This window comes from Leptinotarsa decemlineata, unplaced genomic scaffold (assembly GCF_025532065.1).
Source record: "Leptinotarsa decemlineata unplaced genomic scaffold, Ldec_3_MD MMD2_P_RNA_scaffold_14, whole genome shotgun sequence".
Taxonomy (NCBI): Eukaryota; Metazoa; Arthropoda; class Insecta; order Coleoptera; family Chrysomelidae; genus Leptinotarsa; species Leptinotarsa decemlineata.
The window spans coordinates 6,975,234-6,993,935 of NW_027412528.1; the positions used below are offsets into that span (position 1 = coordinate 6,975,234).

Below are 18,702 nucleotides of genomic sequence, written 5' to 3' on the forward strand. Positions count from 1 at the left end.
TTTTGTAGACTTTTGGTATCAAGTTTTTTTCAATTAGTCGTATGAGGTCACTCTTTTTAGCATCAGAAATCTTAGGCTTTTGTTCGAAGGTAGGTTTCAACCGGGCATCACATGACTTGGCTTTTCTTATAATTATGGCCTCCATAAAGTCTGGATCCTCATAAGAAAGCTCATAAAAAACGAACTTAGGGAATCTTTTCGAACTCGCATCACTTTTATCTCTTTAAATTTGACTGGTTGCTTTTGTGTATTTTTTAAGATACGTAGAGGTCCGATATCCGAGGCTAGAAGTTTCAAATCGAAGAAGTCTTCATAGGAAAGTTCGTTAACAGAAAATGGTTCACCCGTTCTTTTTGCTGTTCTGATCAATGAAACGAGACCTTCTGGCGTATACATTGGACCACTTTTAAGAGCTTGTTTCATTTTTCTTTCAATCAAAGAGTGAACGGAATCTCTTTCGTTTTGGGTATGGCCTTTGATGAGAAATTTATGAGTGATGGAGTTAAGGCCGTATTTAAGAAGAGCAAAGATATATGCAGCTAACATGAATTGATTCTTCTGCTGTCCGCTACAATTATAGAAATAGAAACTAATATCCTTGTATGTTCCAATATGTTTCTCAAGTTCATTCGATCCACGGTGGCCGTTAGATTCATCCCAAACATTACATTCGGTATTTTTTTTGTTCAAATAGGTAATTGTAAAATTTATGACATTCAATTTCGATGAATAGTAAAAAGCTGAGCAGTCGCCCTTTGGCAATGGAATAACTGCTTGTAAATCGTATACTGCTAATAAGGCGTTATTTGCTAGCGTGTGTTTATCATTCTCTGACGCATTCTCATAAGCAACACATGTTTCGCACTGATCTTTTTAAGGCTGGAAAAAACTTAAATTGAAGTCATTAGTAAAAATTTTATAGAAGTAATTGAAATTACTGAAGGTAACATTATCTCTTTTGCAGTCGTTCACGTAATCGTTGTAAATATCAGTTATGGTTTTGCCCCCTTCAATGTAGTGTTTCGTAGTATTTTTGCGGGTATAATGACTCTCAATTTTGGGAATTCTGTTGATATGATCTATAATTCTATTCCTGACAGCTTCGTTCATCTTGAGCTGATTGCCGTGCTTTCCTCTTTTATCTTCGGCCATCACGGCACCAGCCAGTTTATCTTTCTTCTCAAACACAGTGCGAATAGGGCGGTCATTGATATCTAGGTATTTCTGAAGAATAACTTACAAACACGAATGCGTCTGTCGCGAAGATTGAAAAAGAACGCAGCATTATGATTTCTTCGTGGCCTCTGCCCACCTTCGCGCACGTAATGATATTTTGGTTTGATTTCTGTTGTACAGTTATGAATGAACTCCCTCTCCTTGGCAATATCTCCCAGGTTCCAATACGCATCAAAACACTCTTTCTTTCATCTTCAGAGCACTTTAATCGGCATTTATCTTTACATGGAGTTTTGATTTCTCTTGCCTTTTTCACACGTTTTTCAAGTTTTTTTGAATGACTTTCGTACGTTTTCTCATAATTTCTAGCTGCTCTCAAAATGTTTCTCTTCCAGCTGGATTCATTTCTTCTTCGTTTGCCTTTTTTAAATGGGCTCAGAATATCAATGGTAGAAGCAAAGGAGATTTCGGCATTACTGGTACTACTGATACCAGGGGTACTAGCACCAGATTGTAGGGGAAAATTTGGACCAGCATTGCTGTTTGGGGCAGGGGTACTTGAAAGTGAATCACGAGTTTGGCTTACATTGATGGATGATGGTGCTGAATGCGTGGCATCTAGAGTGCTGACAGTCACAGCAACACCAACTTTACAAGTATTACTGCTTGAAAGTGTTTGGGTCATGAGAACACGATGGTCAATATTTTTCTGGAGTTCATCTTCACTGCTCTCTTCGTCAGATGAAGAGTCTTTGTCTGCATCAGAATCATCAAAAACTTCAGACTCGCTTTTATTCCTTGAATCACTGCTGCTTCTGCTTGAGTTCGATGAAGAGGATGAGGAGCTTGATTTGTCAGACTTGGATCCACAACATTGAAATCCTGCAGTAAACAGAGAAACAAATAAACGATGAGATTGGAACCTTTGGTGTAAAAGTTGAAAACTTTTTTCAGAGATCAATTACAGAACAAAATGTCTAAAGTATTTTTTCATTTGGTATATTTGTATTTTATAGATTTTTCTAACAATTCGTTTTGAAGATTGACTATTTCAGTATTTCCAACAAATGTTACAATTTCTCACCTGAAATTTCAGGAGTTTTTCCATCAGTGGCTTGGTTCTCCGTATCACATACATCCAATATACTCGTATCGACTCTTTCCTAGGTAGTTGACCTAGTTCTTGCTAGCTTTGTTCGAACGTTCTTCAGATGAATCTGCAATCGAAGAAAATACAATACCAGGTATGGAATTGGATACGTCAGGAACTTGACAAGCAAGTAGGAATACAATCATTTTTATGTTTGTCCTCATACTCTATTCATGTTGCTCCTGTTTTTCACTGAAAAACGTACCCGCTTTTAAGGATTCTGCAACATTAGTTGAGTCATTCTTCGCAACTAAAAATGTTTCCCCCTTATCGGTTTTTTGCTTGATTGCTGCTGGCTGAAGAATATCATCAACTGAGGTATCAGTGAAAACGAGTTTCCTTTTAACTCCGGATTCTCCTGAAATGTATTCTAAAATATACTAAATACAATGAGGAGGAAACCCGTGTATGATATCAATGAACCAAAGGAGTTCAAGAAACGATTGAGTGTAATTTATTGTACATTCAGTATTGGTACCGTACAATTTCCCTACCTCCTCTGTCGGATGAATTCTTACATAAACCATTTTGGGACTCTTTATCGGTATTTAATGCTAACTCTATCAGCATTTTTCCTCGAGAAATCATTATGATTAATCTGGAAAAGAAAAAAGTTAATAACCTTTTGAAGAAGTGACAGAAAAAAGCATACTGCAACCTGTGACAACTTGCAAACGCTGATCGTTTTACTGACAAAAATGACAAACTCCAATATGTAACTGTACATTTTTCCAATAAAGGCTGACTATTCTTTGCAAGCGTGTCATGAAACAAATTGATACAAAACCACTTTGAGAAAAAAAATTATTGGCAATAATGTCATAAGCAAAAATAGTACAATCGACGTCTCTTACTGTACAAGAACGTCATAAAACAAAATAAACCATAATAGGATATCTCCAGTTTCCCCTAAAATACTGACATTAAACCAAATAGTACTTTCTTGATACAAAGTTGAGAATGAAAAATGATCTTACCTTGTGTGCAATACCGTTTTGTAAAGAAATCATACACTGTTGCACTAAACAAAACAGATGTTTTCATCACAATGGCTCACCACAACTAACTTATGACACTCTTGGAAAAAACACACATAACATATATTATAATGCAGAAACGTCACTATTTGTCTCTAGCGGTTGAATATTGAGTTAATGATATGACGGTCTTGCATGGATATACTTCTTTTTCAGGGCAATTTGAAAACAGATATAACTTAAAATCGTCGTCGATTTTTGATATATGACGTTGTTGAAAGGAGTGAGCGATATCGCTTGCATTTTGCGTTGACGAATGAGGCAAACATGTCGATATCAGGGACTCCAAAGGTCTGAATGACCTTATCGAATATTTGTTCATTCAGGAACCATTCGGTGTCTGAACGTAATATTTGGGATTCTGCATCGGCTTGAGAATTGTCACTTGATCGTACGTATGATGCAAAAATCCAAATGTTCCTGAGTTCACAAAACTTACAGATGTCTCTGGCTAGGGTATTCAATGTTTCGTATTGAATGCTGCCCATTTTGTTCACGCAAGCTAAGGCAGTAGTATTCAAACGAGTATGGGTCTGTTCTTATCAAAATGTTAATGTTTTTTAGGTTTTTCGCAAAGCATTGTAACCCTAGATGTATAGCCTTCAGTTCATGTATATTGATATGTGTGTTTGAGACAGTATTCGTCCACCATCCATGGGTCCTTTCGCGCTAGCAAATAGCGTGCCAGCTCTAAAGCTGGAGTCTGTGAATATTTCTAACTGAAAAGAGTCATTTTTCAAATTGTTATATGAAGAGAGTATATTTTGTTGCCACCAAATCAGGTATTCGACAATTCCCGGGTTTATTCTAAGGTAGGCATTGAAATTCTTCTTTCTGCGTCTCAGGGCAAGAAATGTTCCTCGTTTGAAACGCTTGGTATATGTCCAGCTGAATTTGATGGCAGGGCAAGCAGATGTGAGAATGCCTAGGAAGCCTGCACATATTTGAATTTTGGATCGGGGAAGGAGGATATGTATATTTGTCCATTCCAATATTCGCTGTTTCTTCTCCGATGGTAAATTATTCAAACATTCTACTTGAACTCAGGTAACTTTCCATTGTAATTAAATTGATGTCATATCAGGAAGCTTTGTTAGAACATACAACGTCAAAAGTACTTTGAATTTTTGAGGATATGTTACCGAATCTTGGTAATACTCGAACATTCTCTTGGCTATGGGCTGGGATGTATGCAATGGGGTACCCCCTCATCTGGGTCGTTGCACAATAGCGTATCAAAAATCTACCGAGATATCCACCCTGATATTTCGGTTTCCATATCTTGGTAATCTGTACCTTTTTTATATAATAAAAACATTATACAGTAAATTAGTAAAGCATAAAAAATTAGTCATTGCAATAATTATAATATTTTTGAAATATAATGTACTGGGGCTTCTGTTTCCAGTGTAGAATGTTCATTCAATTCATAAACCGCACAACTACAACATTTCTTGATAAAGTTAATATTTTTTCAGTAACCTGTCGATACATTCTTCATTCATTTCCCATTCATTAGATGTGCTGGACCTCAGGATGCGACTGTCATTAGCGAAGATGCGGCTCAGTGCCTTTCTGATATGCCAGCTCTCGGTATAAATGCCTACTCCAAATACCAATATGAGTCCCTCCCGCGCCCAATAATGATTTTTTATTCATTTCAGGTTGTTTTCATTTTTTCATGTTTCAGAATTATTATTATTATTTTTATTATTCAATCCTCATCTGCGAGTTCGATTCCATCTGAAACAACCACCCAAACGATCTTCATTCACTTCGTTCTGATGGCTGAAGACCTTTCTTGCCAACCAGTTCGAATGCCATTGGAATGGTCGAAAATTTCCACAATTAAGCTCCATAAGAAAAAGCATAAGATTTCGTCGGAAAATCCGCCTTGCATATTTACTACACTTCTAAAATTATTTTGGGTCTCTTATCAGTACTTATACTCTTGAAGTTACTGCGGGTTCGTTTACCTTTCAAACAAGTTTCACATGATGTGTTTGAAGGATATACTGTGGAATAATTTATTATTAGTTCATAATTCATTATGTTCCAGTTCATCACATTGTAAAACATCTTTAATTTTCATATTTCTTCCTTTATTGTCCATTATTTACAAGTTTCCACTTTTATGTGCTTTTATTGTTTCTCTTCGCTTTACTACATTTATTGAGAAATAAAAACTAATTTTCCTTCCATTAAAAATTGGTCTGTTTTCTCATTTATAATATGGTTTGCAGCACCAAGAGTCAATAATAAAAGAAATTTCAATCATTTTGTTAGATATTTTGACTGCCAACTGTTGAATTGAGTTTTGAAAGCTGATTCAATGTTGCCACACAAACTTATATTGTTTGAGCAATTTCTTCTTCTTTCTTCACTACTTGTGCATTCTTCACGTCAAGACAGTCACTTCGATTGTGTCCTTGTTTTCCACACATGTAGCAGCTATAACGGAAGGAGACGTCATTCCTACTGTGACTACCTCGTCCGTGACCTCTGGGTGCAGTTGTTGCTTCTAGCATACAGATGTTCAATATTGAATGCCACTGATGAGTTCCTCGTTTCCTCTAGGTCATTTTGACGGGTTTCTTCCTGTAGTAGTCTATTTTTGATAAATTGAAAACTCATATCATTGGGGTTCTTGGCGAACATCACATCCATAGTGGTGGTTATTGTTTGGTACGATTCGGGCATTGCAGATAACAGCTGTGTCACCACTTCCTCCTCTCTTTTAGTTCCGCCACTGCTTTTGAGATCACTGAGTGTGATCAAATTCTCCAATGAAGTCACTTAGTTTCCTTTTGTGTACCTCTGCAAATTACATTGAGTTGAGATACGTAGTTTCTTATATGTCTCTTCCAATATATCATACATTTCCTTCGCTGTACTTTTATTCTTTATTCATTATTCATCATCGATGATCTTCCAGAGTCGGTGGAAGTGGAACTGGTTCGGCTTAAATTTAAAAATCGCTCTAGAGCCCTAATAAATAGTCGTTTTTGGGGCACATCAACGAACTCTAGAGTTAAAGATTGTGTTGATAGAAAAATTGTCAATGTTGCTATTCTCGTTGGTGGTTCACGCTCCTCTTCGCCTTCTTCGGGTTCGCCATCATCATAGCTTACAATTTCCCGTTGATCCCCAACATTACCATTAATCAGACAAAACAATACATTACACAAAACTTACATGGCTCTTGTAGTACTTACTTCCTCGATAGCTTCTATAGTACCATTTTGTTGCAGTACTACTTTCAGTCGGAATGCCCAATTTGAGAAACCGACTCCATCAAAGGGTTTCAAGTTTGCTATCTGTATGGATGACGCCATATTAGAATTTTTCCAAATACAAAATTCTCTTCAAATCACTTGTAACTTCCCGGCTCCGTTTACTGCTTCAACACAACTGAGTAAACTGGACACAAAACCTATTCAACGATCGACTGAATGTGAATAAATTGTGGAACTAAGTATTTCAACTTTATTGAGTTACAAAAACAAATATAGCGACAGACAACACACGTTTTTCTGCGCGTACTCCTTCAATATCCAAAATATAAAATATGACAAGCAGCAGAATTGCCAACTTAAACTAAGTTTATCAACATTAAGTAATACATACCGAGGTGTCACAGGCATCGCCTGGCTCTGCCTTCGACCATTACACTCTGGATACTTGAACTTAACCTAAGTCTGCATAATGAGGATAGGATCGAAATAATGCTGACCGGGTTTTGGTGGCGGGTAAACACGAAAATCATTCACGTGAATGATGCTGTCTTGACCGCCTCTGTTTACTATGTAGGGTTTTCTCGTGCTCTCTCGATGCCATTCTGAATCTCATGATACTGTCACTTTCTTGCTGCTCTCAGAGTCCTCATTCCTGTCAGTGTCTCAGTTTCGTTAGTTAAAATTATGGTTTGGTGTTGGGAAAAAACTCCAGTAATATTCATTACTACACCAAAGTTTTCAAACAGTGCATCACAAGTATATAAAAACCATGTTGCAGGTATTGAACATGACTGCCACCTCGTCAACAAGACAAGAAGTTATATATTCATCACATGTTTGTCCTTTTTCTCTCGGACTCCTGTTTGAGATCGGCATTTATTTCTTCTCCCGAGAGATTCCTCCGAAGGAAATCTGTCAGGAACCGACTTGGTCTGGCTAAATTTTTTTCGTAATAATCCGGAATTCCACTCGCCTGACTGGAAGTTGACTTTATTAGGAAAATTTTTTCGACGATAGCCTCCGGCTATTTGGTTAGCTTTCTCAATACGTCTGCGTCGGTTTTTATTTTGGGTACGTCGAGTTGAGCCAGAGTGGCTCATTCACCAGGTCAGGGAATTTCATATCTGACTAGTAGGCAGCTTGGAGAGACCCCGGTAGATATATCAACTCGGGCTCGCTAATTGAACATTCAACTTCCGGTCGATTGATTATGGCCACTCGGAGCAGTTTGTCGAACGTCTGAACCCTTTTTTCGACCGGATTTGCTTGCTGATGTTGTGACTGACTCATCCTGGCTTCGAAGTTATGCGTTTCGCGAAACGTCTCACATGTTGCCCCAAGGAACATCGCTGCTCCGTCGCTTACCTTATTACGTGGCTGTAGTATGGGCGATCGAAAAGTATAGTCACTACTTGCAGGACGGACTGATAGGTCGCTGTTGACATTACTTTACTAAATGAAAGAATAATGGGCCAAGTTAACTTGGAGGGTACTCCTTTTGCAGGAGTATGACTATGAAATCGTTCATGTTTCAGTAACATAAAATGAACTGCCAGATGCCCTTTCGAGAAATCCATCAGAAGAAAAAACAAATGTCGATCTCGAACAGGGGTCAGAGAGAATGTTTTCCCACACAAAGAAATGGCAAAGGCACAAACATGTGATGAAGATATAACTTCTTGTCTTGTTGACGCGGTGGCAGTCATGTTCAATACCTAGAATATGGTTTTTATTCCTAACGAAACTGAGACACTGACAGGAATGAGGACTATGATTAGGGTCTGAAAGAAAGCGACGGTATCAGGGGATTCAGAATGCGCATCGAGAGAGCACGAGAAAATCCGGAACTGAATGTATATGAGTAGAGAATTTTGAGATTTCCGTGTGTAAAAGAATTTATTATTTTATATAGATTCAGATATCATCATAAAGAAATATCATGACGAAGGCGGCCACGCGGGGGTTGACGAAACGATCAGTCAAGTTTGTCGCACTTTTATTGGTCGGACATGCGAAAGCCAGCGATAGCGTATGTAACTACCTGTTTGACGCGAGCCGCGACAAAAGCCGCGAATCCCCAAATTCCTGCAGGACTTATACCCATTGAACCCGAAAGAACTTGGCAAATCGTTTCCGTGCATGTTCTAGAGCCGTACCCTGCAGATGAAGATGAAAATAGGTACCTGGTGATAATATCTGACACGATATGGATACGTCAACAACAAAAATTATCTCGTAGATTTTGAATCAACTCTGTAGTTTTCAAGAGAAATATCCTCCTGCGGATATTATTATGAGTTTAATTCAGAGATGAGAATTTTTAATCGCTGAAAACCTAAGAAACGTCTACAAAACGTCACAGCACTAAGTCACTCTGAATATCCGCTTATATTTTTGTGGAATTTTCAATGCGATTTTCACGACAGAAATTTTTTTGATGCAAGTTTCAATCGCGCGTCGAAAGATCATAAATGACAAATGACAGGAGGCCAATTCGTCATCTACTGATGATGCAAATTTGGATAGCAAAACACCAAATGATAGTATGCTAGAGGAAGGTATCGCACGTTGAAACGCTGAATTCTTGTTATCTTTCTTCATCAAACGACACCCTATATAGATTTTTCTGTTCATTTTCATACACATCCCATCTTCTTGGGACCATCTCCTTCTCTTTCTCCTGATGGTGCTAACTTGGTTAACGAAGAAACAGCTCAATGTCCTTCCAACATGCTGGTTCGCACGTTAAAATGTTAGACCCTTCTAGTCATCGTCGTCGTTATCTCATTACCATACAATTTTTTATCGAGCCGTATTCCTTACTCTTCATGCTTAATTTTTATAACCGGCAACGCTTCATACGTCCCATAGCCCCATAAACAACGATTCATTTCACAACCGACATACATGTTATTCAATACGAAAAATCTACTGTGATAGCGAAACATGTCGCGATCTTTCTGAAAATGAAGTTTGTGAAGATCAAATCGTTAGGTGTAGTTTGTGAAATTACTATGGATCTCCATCAAGTAACGGCCAAGTCAATCAGAAAAAAAATCTCATACATCGAATTTGATGAACGTTTAGAGCAAAGCAAAATTGTCTTATTTCAGAATTATTTGCTAGAATAAGCAGAGCATTCAGATACATAAATTTATATTTTTTTAAAGATGAAATGTATTATGAATTTGATGATATTTCGAATATACTAGTTGAATCAGATAAATTTGACTCGCCAGTTTCGAATGGTCTGATCGATCAAATAATAAAACTAAATAATCGTTTGTGATAATTTTCATATTATTATTTTGTTTACAATGTTACTTAAGCCACATCATTGATTTAAGTTTGATATAACATTACATTAATCACCCACTTTTTTGAATATCACACAATGGAAATATTATATATATATATATATATATATATATATATATATATATATATATATATATATATATATTTGTATTATGGAGTACCTTTCATTCTTCGATAAATTCAATCAAAAAGATAACCTCCTTATTAGATTTTCTGAAAAACATTTTTTTTACGTACAGGAGCACGACATACCACAGTAAATCGATAAATTGTAATTCTTCTTTCTTTAAGTCATCCTCCTTCAGAATATAAGCTTCCTCAGGGTCGAAAAATGGGTGTGCGTGTTGATTCAATTACTTCCTCAAATTTTCATAAATATTATAATATTTGTCCTGATTGATTTTCCACTTTCTGACTAGCTCGAAATTCTCATTGACTAACACTTCAAATTTATTTCCGTGAGTTTCCTCAACTTTAAAAAGGAATTCATCCCTGATGAAATGTATGAAACTTCTCATAGTAGAAAGTTTTTGTAGTAATCACATGTACTTAATATAACACATGAACTTACCAGACGATACTCCAGTTTTTTCATTCCTAATTTAAATTTAAGTTCTTGTATTTCCAACTTTTGATCTCTGGTACTCATCACTTGAACTTATCGACGACGGTATGTTAGAGAAATTCTGAAAACCAATGTTTTTTGTGGTTACTTATAAATCAATAATTTACCATTGAAGATCGAAATTCTAACACACTCAGTCAAGTCAGCTGATTACCGAAGTTGCACCCACTGAACAACGATATGCACGACCACGAATGACAAGTATTACAAGAAAGTGATAATTTGAAAGAAATTATCTTTATGAATAACACATAATTCATTTCATTTATTTATTTATTTACAGTCGCATCGACCTCTAGGGTCATTAACGACTTGTCGATATATTACATGGAAAAAAAAATTAGAGAGTATGTAACAAATTGGTATTTCTAAGGAAAGGTAATAGATTATTAATATCACATTCATCTCCTAATATGTCCTTTATTGATGGTGGGAAGCCATAAGTTTGTCTTTCATTGTGATATAGCACGCACTCGGTGAGAATATGTTTAACACTTTGAGGACTATCACACACTTCACATATTGGGGGATTTTCTTCAGATAGTAGGTACCCATGGGTGAGACGAGTGTGGCCTAAACGAAGACGAGATAAAATGACCTGGGCTTTTCTTTCATTGAAGTTGTTTTTCCAAGGAGATACTGACTAGTTTATCTCATGAAGTTTTGCTGACGAACTATTCCATTGTGATTGCCAACTATTGATGATCGTTTGCTTGTATAGAGATTTCAGATCCGTGTGAACAGCAAGTAACACTGTATCTGTTAGCGGGTTAGTAACTGCTTCTTTCGCTAGTTTGTCAGCTCTTTCATTTCCAACTATGCCCATATGTGAAGGGACCCACATAAACCGGATGCAAATATGTTTTTGATGTAGTAGGTGGAGAGACTGTTTTATGCGAAGCAAGATGGGATGATTGGTGTATAGTTGTGTAATTGTTTCGAGAGCGTTCAGTGAATCTGTGACAATCAGAAATTTTGGGATGTTCTTTTCCTCCATGTACTTTAGTGCTCTCCAAATAGCGTATAATTCACCTGTGAGTATTGTATTTTCTTTCGATAATTTAAATGAACAGCTGAAATCAGAGCTGGTGAAAGCTGCCCCTACTCCATCTTCCATTTTAGATGCATCAGTGTATACTGGAAAGAAGTCTTCGTATTGCTCCAGAAGATGGTTGAATGCTACATTGAACATCCTGTGATTTGTATTCTTTTTCTCAAATTGTAGCAGTCCATATTCAATGTTGGCTCGGGGGATTATCCAGGGAGGAGTATTGGGTGTATTAGGAGTTGAGAAAATGCTTGGTTGTTTTAGTTGGAGACTCGAAAGATACTGGTTATATCTTTGGTAAAAAGGAGGGTCTGCTCTGATTTTTTTTGCAAAAATGTTTTTGAATCTCTGTGCTATTACATTGTGGTGTACCGGGTTATCTGGATTGGATATGATGGATGCTGCGTAGCTTCCTTCTGTTGGTTAATGATGGTTCACTTGCTTCACAGTATAAGCTTTCCGTTGGACTTGTGCAAAAAGCTCCGAGGATAATTCTGATGGCGATGTTGTGGATGGTATCCAGTTGTTTTAATATGGATTTTTTGGCAGAGTTGTATACTATTGCCCCATAGTCCAATTTAGACCTGATCAGTGATCTATAAATTAACATTAACATCGATGAGTCTGAACCCCAGGTTCGAGAGGCAACTGTTTTCAAGAGGTTGAGTCCATTCTGACAAGTCATTTTTAAATATTGGACGTGGAGTTTCCAGTTTGATTTTTGATCAAATATCAGTCCTAAGATTTTGATGTACTCAACGTATTCAATATTCTGTTCATATATTTGTAGTTGGGGAGGGGTTGCTTTGGCTCTTTCAGAGAAATGAATACATTTGGTCTTTTTTTGAGATATTTTCAATCCAGTTGAAGCAGACCATTTCTCTAAATTGTTGAGGAATTTCTGTAAGAGGTTCTGAATGGTGACGACATTCTTTCCTCTAGCAAAAACTACAAGATCGTCAGCATACAGTCTCGCTTTAAGAGGAGCCCTAGAGTCGTTGATTATATCATTAATGGCAATCAGGAATAATGTGGAACTCGGAGAAGAACCTTGCGGTACTCCATTTTCTTGGATCCTGTTGAGAGATATACAGCCGTTTGTGCGAACTCGGAAATTGCGATATTTCAAAAAGTTAGCAATAAAATTCAAGTGACCATTTTTGTAGTGTGCTAATAATTGCAGGTCTCCATACAGAGTCACATGCTCTTGAAATATCGATAACTATTGCGATGCAGTCTTGGTCATTCGCAAAAGATTCGTGTACTTCTGATTCAAGATCTACTAGATTATCAAGTGTGGATCGTCTTTTCCGGAATCCGCTCTGTTGTGGTATAAGTAGTTTTCTGTTTTCTAGTTCTCTTATTTATGATTTTTTCCATTACTTTACACATGGCACACGAAAGTGAAATTGGTCTGTAAGACTCTGGATATGATTTAGGTTTGTCTGTTTTATGAATAGGAATAATGATTGTCTCAGACCATATACGAGGAAAGACATGTTGACTCAAAATGACGTTATACATTTTAATAAGCAGTTCTTTAGCATTTTTAGGCAACATTTTGAGGAAGATTATTGGAATATCATCTGGTAGGAGATTAGTCTTTTATGTTCTGAAGGCAATCATCAAATTCGTCTTGTGAAATTGAACAGTTAATTGGGTCATTTGGATTTGTTGTCTTCTCGTCTACTGAAAGTTGTGGCATCTCTTTTCCTGATTTTTGTTTCAAAAACTCAGCTCCATAATTGTTATTGCTGGAATAGTGATGGAATGTTGATGCAAAAACTTCAACTATTTCTTGTGGCGAAGTGAGGATCTTTCCGTCGTGTTTCAAATAACTTATAGGTTTGTAGTTTGATGTCTTTGATATTTTTCTTATCATTTTCCATACTTTGCCAATAGGTGTGGAACTGTTGATTCCGGAAACAAACTTCTTCCAACATTCTCGTCTGCTTGTTTTCAAGATGTACCTAGCTTTAGCTCTCATACGTTTGAATTCTATTTGATTTTCTGTGGTTTTATGTTTTTTGTAAGTATTAAAAGCATTTTTTGATAGTTTTATGGCAGTGTGACATTCATTGTTCTACCATGGTAGTGGAAAATGTTTATTGAGGGAGTTAGTTTTCCCAACACATATCTCAGCAGCGTGGATTATCATTTGAGAAAATTTTGAGATCATGGCGTCTATATTCAGGTTCAACATTGCATTCGTGTCAATTTCTGCAGTTTCATTTTCAATAAGTGAAGTAAGTCGGGTCCAGTCTGCTTTTTTAAGAGACCATTTTTGGGGGGTAGCGTAAGAGATTTTAGATTTTTCGTTAGTGATAATAATTGGGTGGTGATCACTACCGTATAACTCTGGAATTACATCCCACTCCAGTAACACAGATAAGTATGGTTCGCAAATAGAGAGATCGATTGCTGACGATTCGCCGTTTGTAACGTTGAAACGGATATTTCTTCCATCATTAAGGAGATTAAGATTGAAATTATTCATGATGGATTCAATTTTGTGACCCTTTGTATTTGTTTTCTTGGAACCCCATATCTGATTGTGTGAATTGAAATCACCAATTATTAAACGCGGTGGAGGTATTTGGTTGACTAGGTTATTGAGTTCGTCTATTGGTGGATCTTGATTAGGAGGTATATAAAGATTGCAGATATGTAATTTGTCTGGTCCTTGGATAGTTACTGCAACTGCTTCCAAATTGGTAATTAGTGGAATGTTTTGTGCTTCTAAGCAGTTTTTTTACATATATGGCAACTCCTCCACTAGCATGAAGTTGGTTGTCTCTGCTTTTATGAAAACATGTGTAATTTGAAAGATTATGGACGGTTTGGTTTCTGAAATGGGTTTCTTGGAGACACAAAATAGATGGCGAGTATTCTGAAAGGAGCAACCTCAACATCTCTAATTGGGTATAGTACCCATTAAGGTTCCATTGAAGAATCGAATTGAATTTTACTAGAGAGAGGATGAAGTTGAAAATTGCTAAAATGTTTCCTGGGATGTGTCGCTGTCTTCAATTTCACTGGCTAATTCCAAATCTAATTGTCTCTTTATCTTATTTTGAATTTTGGTACATCTGGTTTTTATTTTCCTTTCCGTCAGGAGGGGGTATATCCTATGTAATAGTTCAAGCAGTCCTTTAATGTTTGACGTGTAAGTTTTTGCCACACTGAGCGGGTCGGATGATCCATACACATTTTCGAAAAAGTCTTTTGTTTCATCATATGACAAGACTAATTTTTCTGATTCGTTTTGAAATAAGGGTTTGGCTGGTCGTAACAATTCTTCTAAAGGTTGTCCACTAGTGAAAGTTTTAACGTTTTTACTTCGTTGCTCTGGCATAGGTTTGACGAATTCCTTTTCTTGTTCGGAAGAATTTGGTGGAGGTGTCGTGATTTCCGAAATACTCCGTTTCGCTGAGGAGTTAGAATTTGGATTTGCAAAAGTTGGTAGTAGTAATAAGTTTGCTTCCGTCGTTTCTAATGTGTTTTCAATATTTAGATCTGTTTGTTCAGTAGTGTTTTCAATAATGGTGTCTACAGGGGCTTCATTGTTAATGTTCATGCTGGGGATTTGCTTCTGTGTATACTCCTTGTTTTTCTTGGCTTCCATTTTTTCTGTTTTCTTTTACTTCATTATGAGATTTGTTGGTATCATTAGGTAAGAATATAATGTCACGAAGTATTTCTACTTTATTTTTTTGTGGTATGTAAATTCTATATCCTTTCACATCTTAACTATATAATAATAATAATAATAATAATGAATTTATTCAGGCAAAGACATAACATAAACTGTTACAGGCACGAATAATATGTAAAACACATTGATACGATACATTGGTTACAATGATCCTAATTTATTTTGAACAAATTCAAGAAACCCACAAAGGAAATCCTGTGCGTGGGTATACATATCTTCTCAACTTTGATTTCTCATAATCGTTTCAAAATCGATGGATTGATGCTGTACCTACCTATGTAATTGAAATAAATATAAATATGTATATATAAATGATGTAGAAATATGTTAATATGTTAATGAAATATGTTAATATAAGGTTTAATAATTATTGAAAAAAAAATAAGAAGAATAATATTACGTTTAATTGTGTCCTAATATTGTAAATAATGCAATGTTAGTTATTTTTCAGGTCAATAAGACTATGGATTGCATTGCGCGGTTTACTCATTAACCATTTCCGTACTTTAGACTTGAATAGAGATACCGAGTTGAGTATTTTAAATGAGTATGGCAAAATATTATAAATTTTTGGTGCAAGATATAAATGACATCTCTGTCCTATTGTTTTTAGCATACGGGGTATACTTAGGGAACATTCTTTGTATCTAGTCGGATAACTATGTTCAATGTTTTTGGTGTTATATGCATTTCTGTGTTGGTATAATGCCAGATACAGAACAAATAACTGATGAATATCTAGTACTTCAGCATATTTAAAAAGCTGATCACTAGAATATCTGTAACCGTTTCCAGTGATCACCTTTAAAATCCATTTTTGTGTGATTTCCAAGTGTCTCATATATAAATTCGTGGCTCCACCCCATACTATGATACCATAAATCAAATGAGTTTGTATTAAGGCATAGTACATTATTTTCAAATGTTTAATATCAAAAAATTTTTTTAAATATCGAAATTTGGGTAAGCAGTATCTTACTTTTTTTATGACATTTTCAATTTGATCGTTCCATTTTAGGTGGCAATCAAGATATATTCCTAGAAACTTAACTTTCTTATCTGATTTAATCAATATCATCTCATCTCCATGTTCAAACTCTATTTTCGTGAATGGGGGTAAGTTCGATTCATAGCTTGTGAAGGGTACATAAATGGTTTTTTTCAAATTTATGGTGAGTAATTTTTTCCTTAGGAAATCTACTACTATAGGAAATGATTTAATGATTTTTTGTTTCAGACTGAACCAGTTACTGTCCTTGAAGAATATAACTGTGTCATCCGCAAATGAACTTATTTCAGCATCTACAGGCAAGTTGAAAATATCATTAATATGAATTAAAAACAGAATTGGACCGAGAACTGTTCCCTGAGGAACACCATATTGAACATTTCTCTCCCCACTCATTATATTTCCAATTTTTACACATTGTTTTCTCTCTTCCAAATAACTTTTCAGGAGTTTATGTGCGTTTCCCCTGAATCCAATGTTTTCTAGGGTTTCTAATAAGTCCGTGTGGCTGACAGTATCAAAAGCCTTCGCAAGGTCAAGAAATATGCATATTGCAGGTTCTTTAGAATCAATAGCTTTGTATATCTTTGAAGTTAGGTTCACGATTGCATCTTGCGTCGACTTTCCTTCCATAAATCCGTATTGGTTTTTTGAGATGACATCAAATTTTTTCAGAAAATCTAAGATTCTTGATTTGATCAACTTTTCCAAAATTTTACTGATGGTTGGTAGTAAAGATATAGGCCGATAATTTGACATTTCCATCTTGTTTCCTGACTTAAATAAGGGTTTGACCACTGCAACTTTCGCAATTTGAGGAAAAATACCTAATTGTATCATCTTATTTGCAATACACGTTATGGGTTTCACTAGATATTCAATACAATTTTTAAAAGTATCCGTTGTGATATTATCAATGCCTGGTGCTTTTTTGGACTTCAACTCTCTGATTACCTTCCTAACTTCATCTTCCTCTACCTCGTTCAAATAGATGGAATTACTCAATCTTTTTGTTGCGATTTTTTTCCCGGTTTTTTTATTTTATTTGCTAGTTTTGTAGCTACATTTGTGAAGTATTCATTGAATTTTTCCGAAATTATTGAGCTATCATTAATTTTCATTCCATCCGATTCAATTACTATTTTTTCAGAACTGTTTTTTCCTTGAATTTTTTTTACGAACTGCCACATATGTTTGGGGCTATTTTCATTATTTCGTATTTCTTTCCTATAATAATCAGTTTTTGTCTTATCTATTAAACCACTAAGCATATTCTTATATTTCTTATACTCATTTAAAATCACGATATCACCTGGGTTTTTTTGTACTTTTTTATATAAATCATTTTTTGTATTCACTGATTTTACTAAACTGTTTGTTATCCATGGACTTCTTTTAACGTCTCTTCTCTTGATTCGAAAAGTATTACTACTCAAGTCTATATAGGAACTTAATTTTTCAACGAATAGATTAGTAATTTTGTTGACGTCATATTCTGACAGAAGTTCATGCCAATTTTCATTTTTCAAAAGTATATTTAGTTTATCGAAATTAATATAAGTTTTAAAAAAAATTTCAGGTTCCGTTTCTTTTATTTCAGATTGAAGATCATAATGAAGCACTTGGGAAAAGTGATCTGACAATGTAGATTTAAAAATTATAGGTTGAATTTTATCAAGGCTATCTTTAGTTTGTATAAAAATGTGATCAATACATGTCTTAGATTGACCTTGTACACGTGTTTCTTTATTTATTAATGAGATATAGCCGTATTCTTGTAATATATTTAGATATTCAACACTGACTTCATTAATTTCGAGTATGTCAATATTCATATCACCAATGATTAATTTGGAGTCAGCATATTGGTTGTCTATCCTAAGGTAAGTTTCCAGCGTACTATTGAAAGCAAGAGGACATGAAGACGGTGACCTGTATACCGATAAGATTTTAAATTTTTTGCCAGTTACTTCAAAGCTAATTTCAACTGCTTTTGTTTTGTTTAAATCTATTATACTGCTATTTGCAGAAAGACACTTTTTTGTATATACAACTACTCCATCGGCCCTATTCAAGTCACCTTCAGAATAAATCATGTCATATTCAGGAATGTTGTATAATTCTGTATTGTGCAATTTCCACGATTCAGTTAGAACAATTACATCAAATTTAGTATTTAAATCCATCAACATGATTTGTAATTCATCAAAGTTTTTTTGTAAACTCCGTATGTTGTTGTGAAATATATTTAAATTGCATTTTTTGAATGTATTTATTTGACTGTCCAACTCTCGAATTGTTTCTACCGATTTACAAGTTACTGACACAGCATCAAACATTTTTATATAATCATCTATCACAAATAAATTTATTCCGTAATAATCTAGT

At 35.5% G+C, this 18,702-nt stretch overlaps 1 long non-coding RNA gene across 1 annotated transcript; it reads left to right on the forward strand.

Moving 5' to 3' along the window:
• Nucleotides 1-15,169: 15,169 nt before the first annotated feature.
• LOC141483196 (uncharacterized) lies at nt 15,170-18,049 on the forward strand. Its single transcript, XR_012465950.1, has 2 exons — nt 15,170-16,613; nt 17,915-18,049. It is a non-coding gene; the product is annotated as an uncharacterized lncRNA (long non-coding RNA).
• Nucleotides 18,050-18,702: the final 653 nt, after the last annotated feature.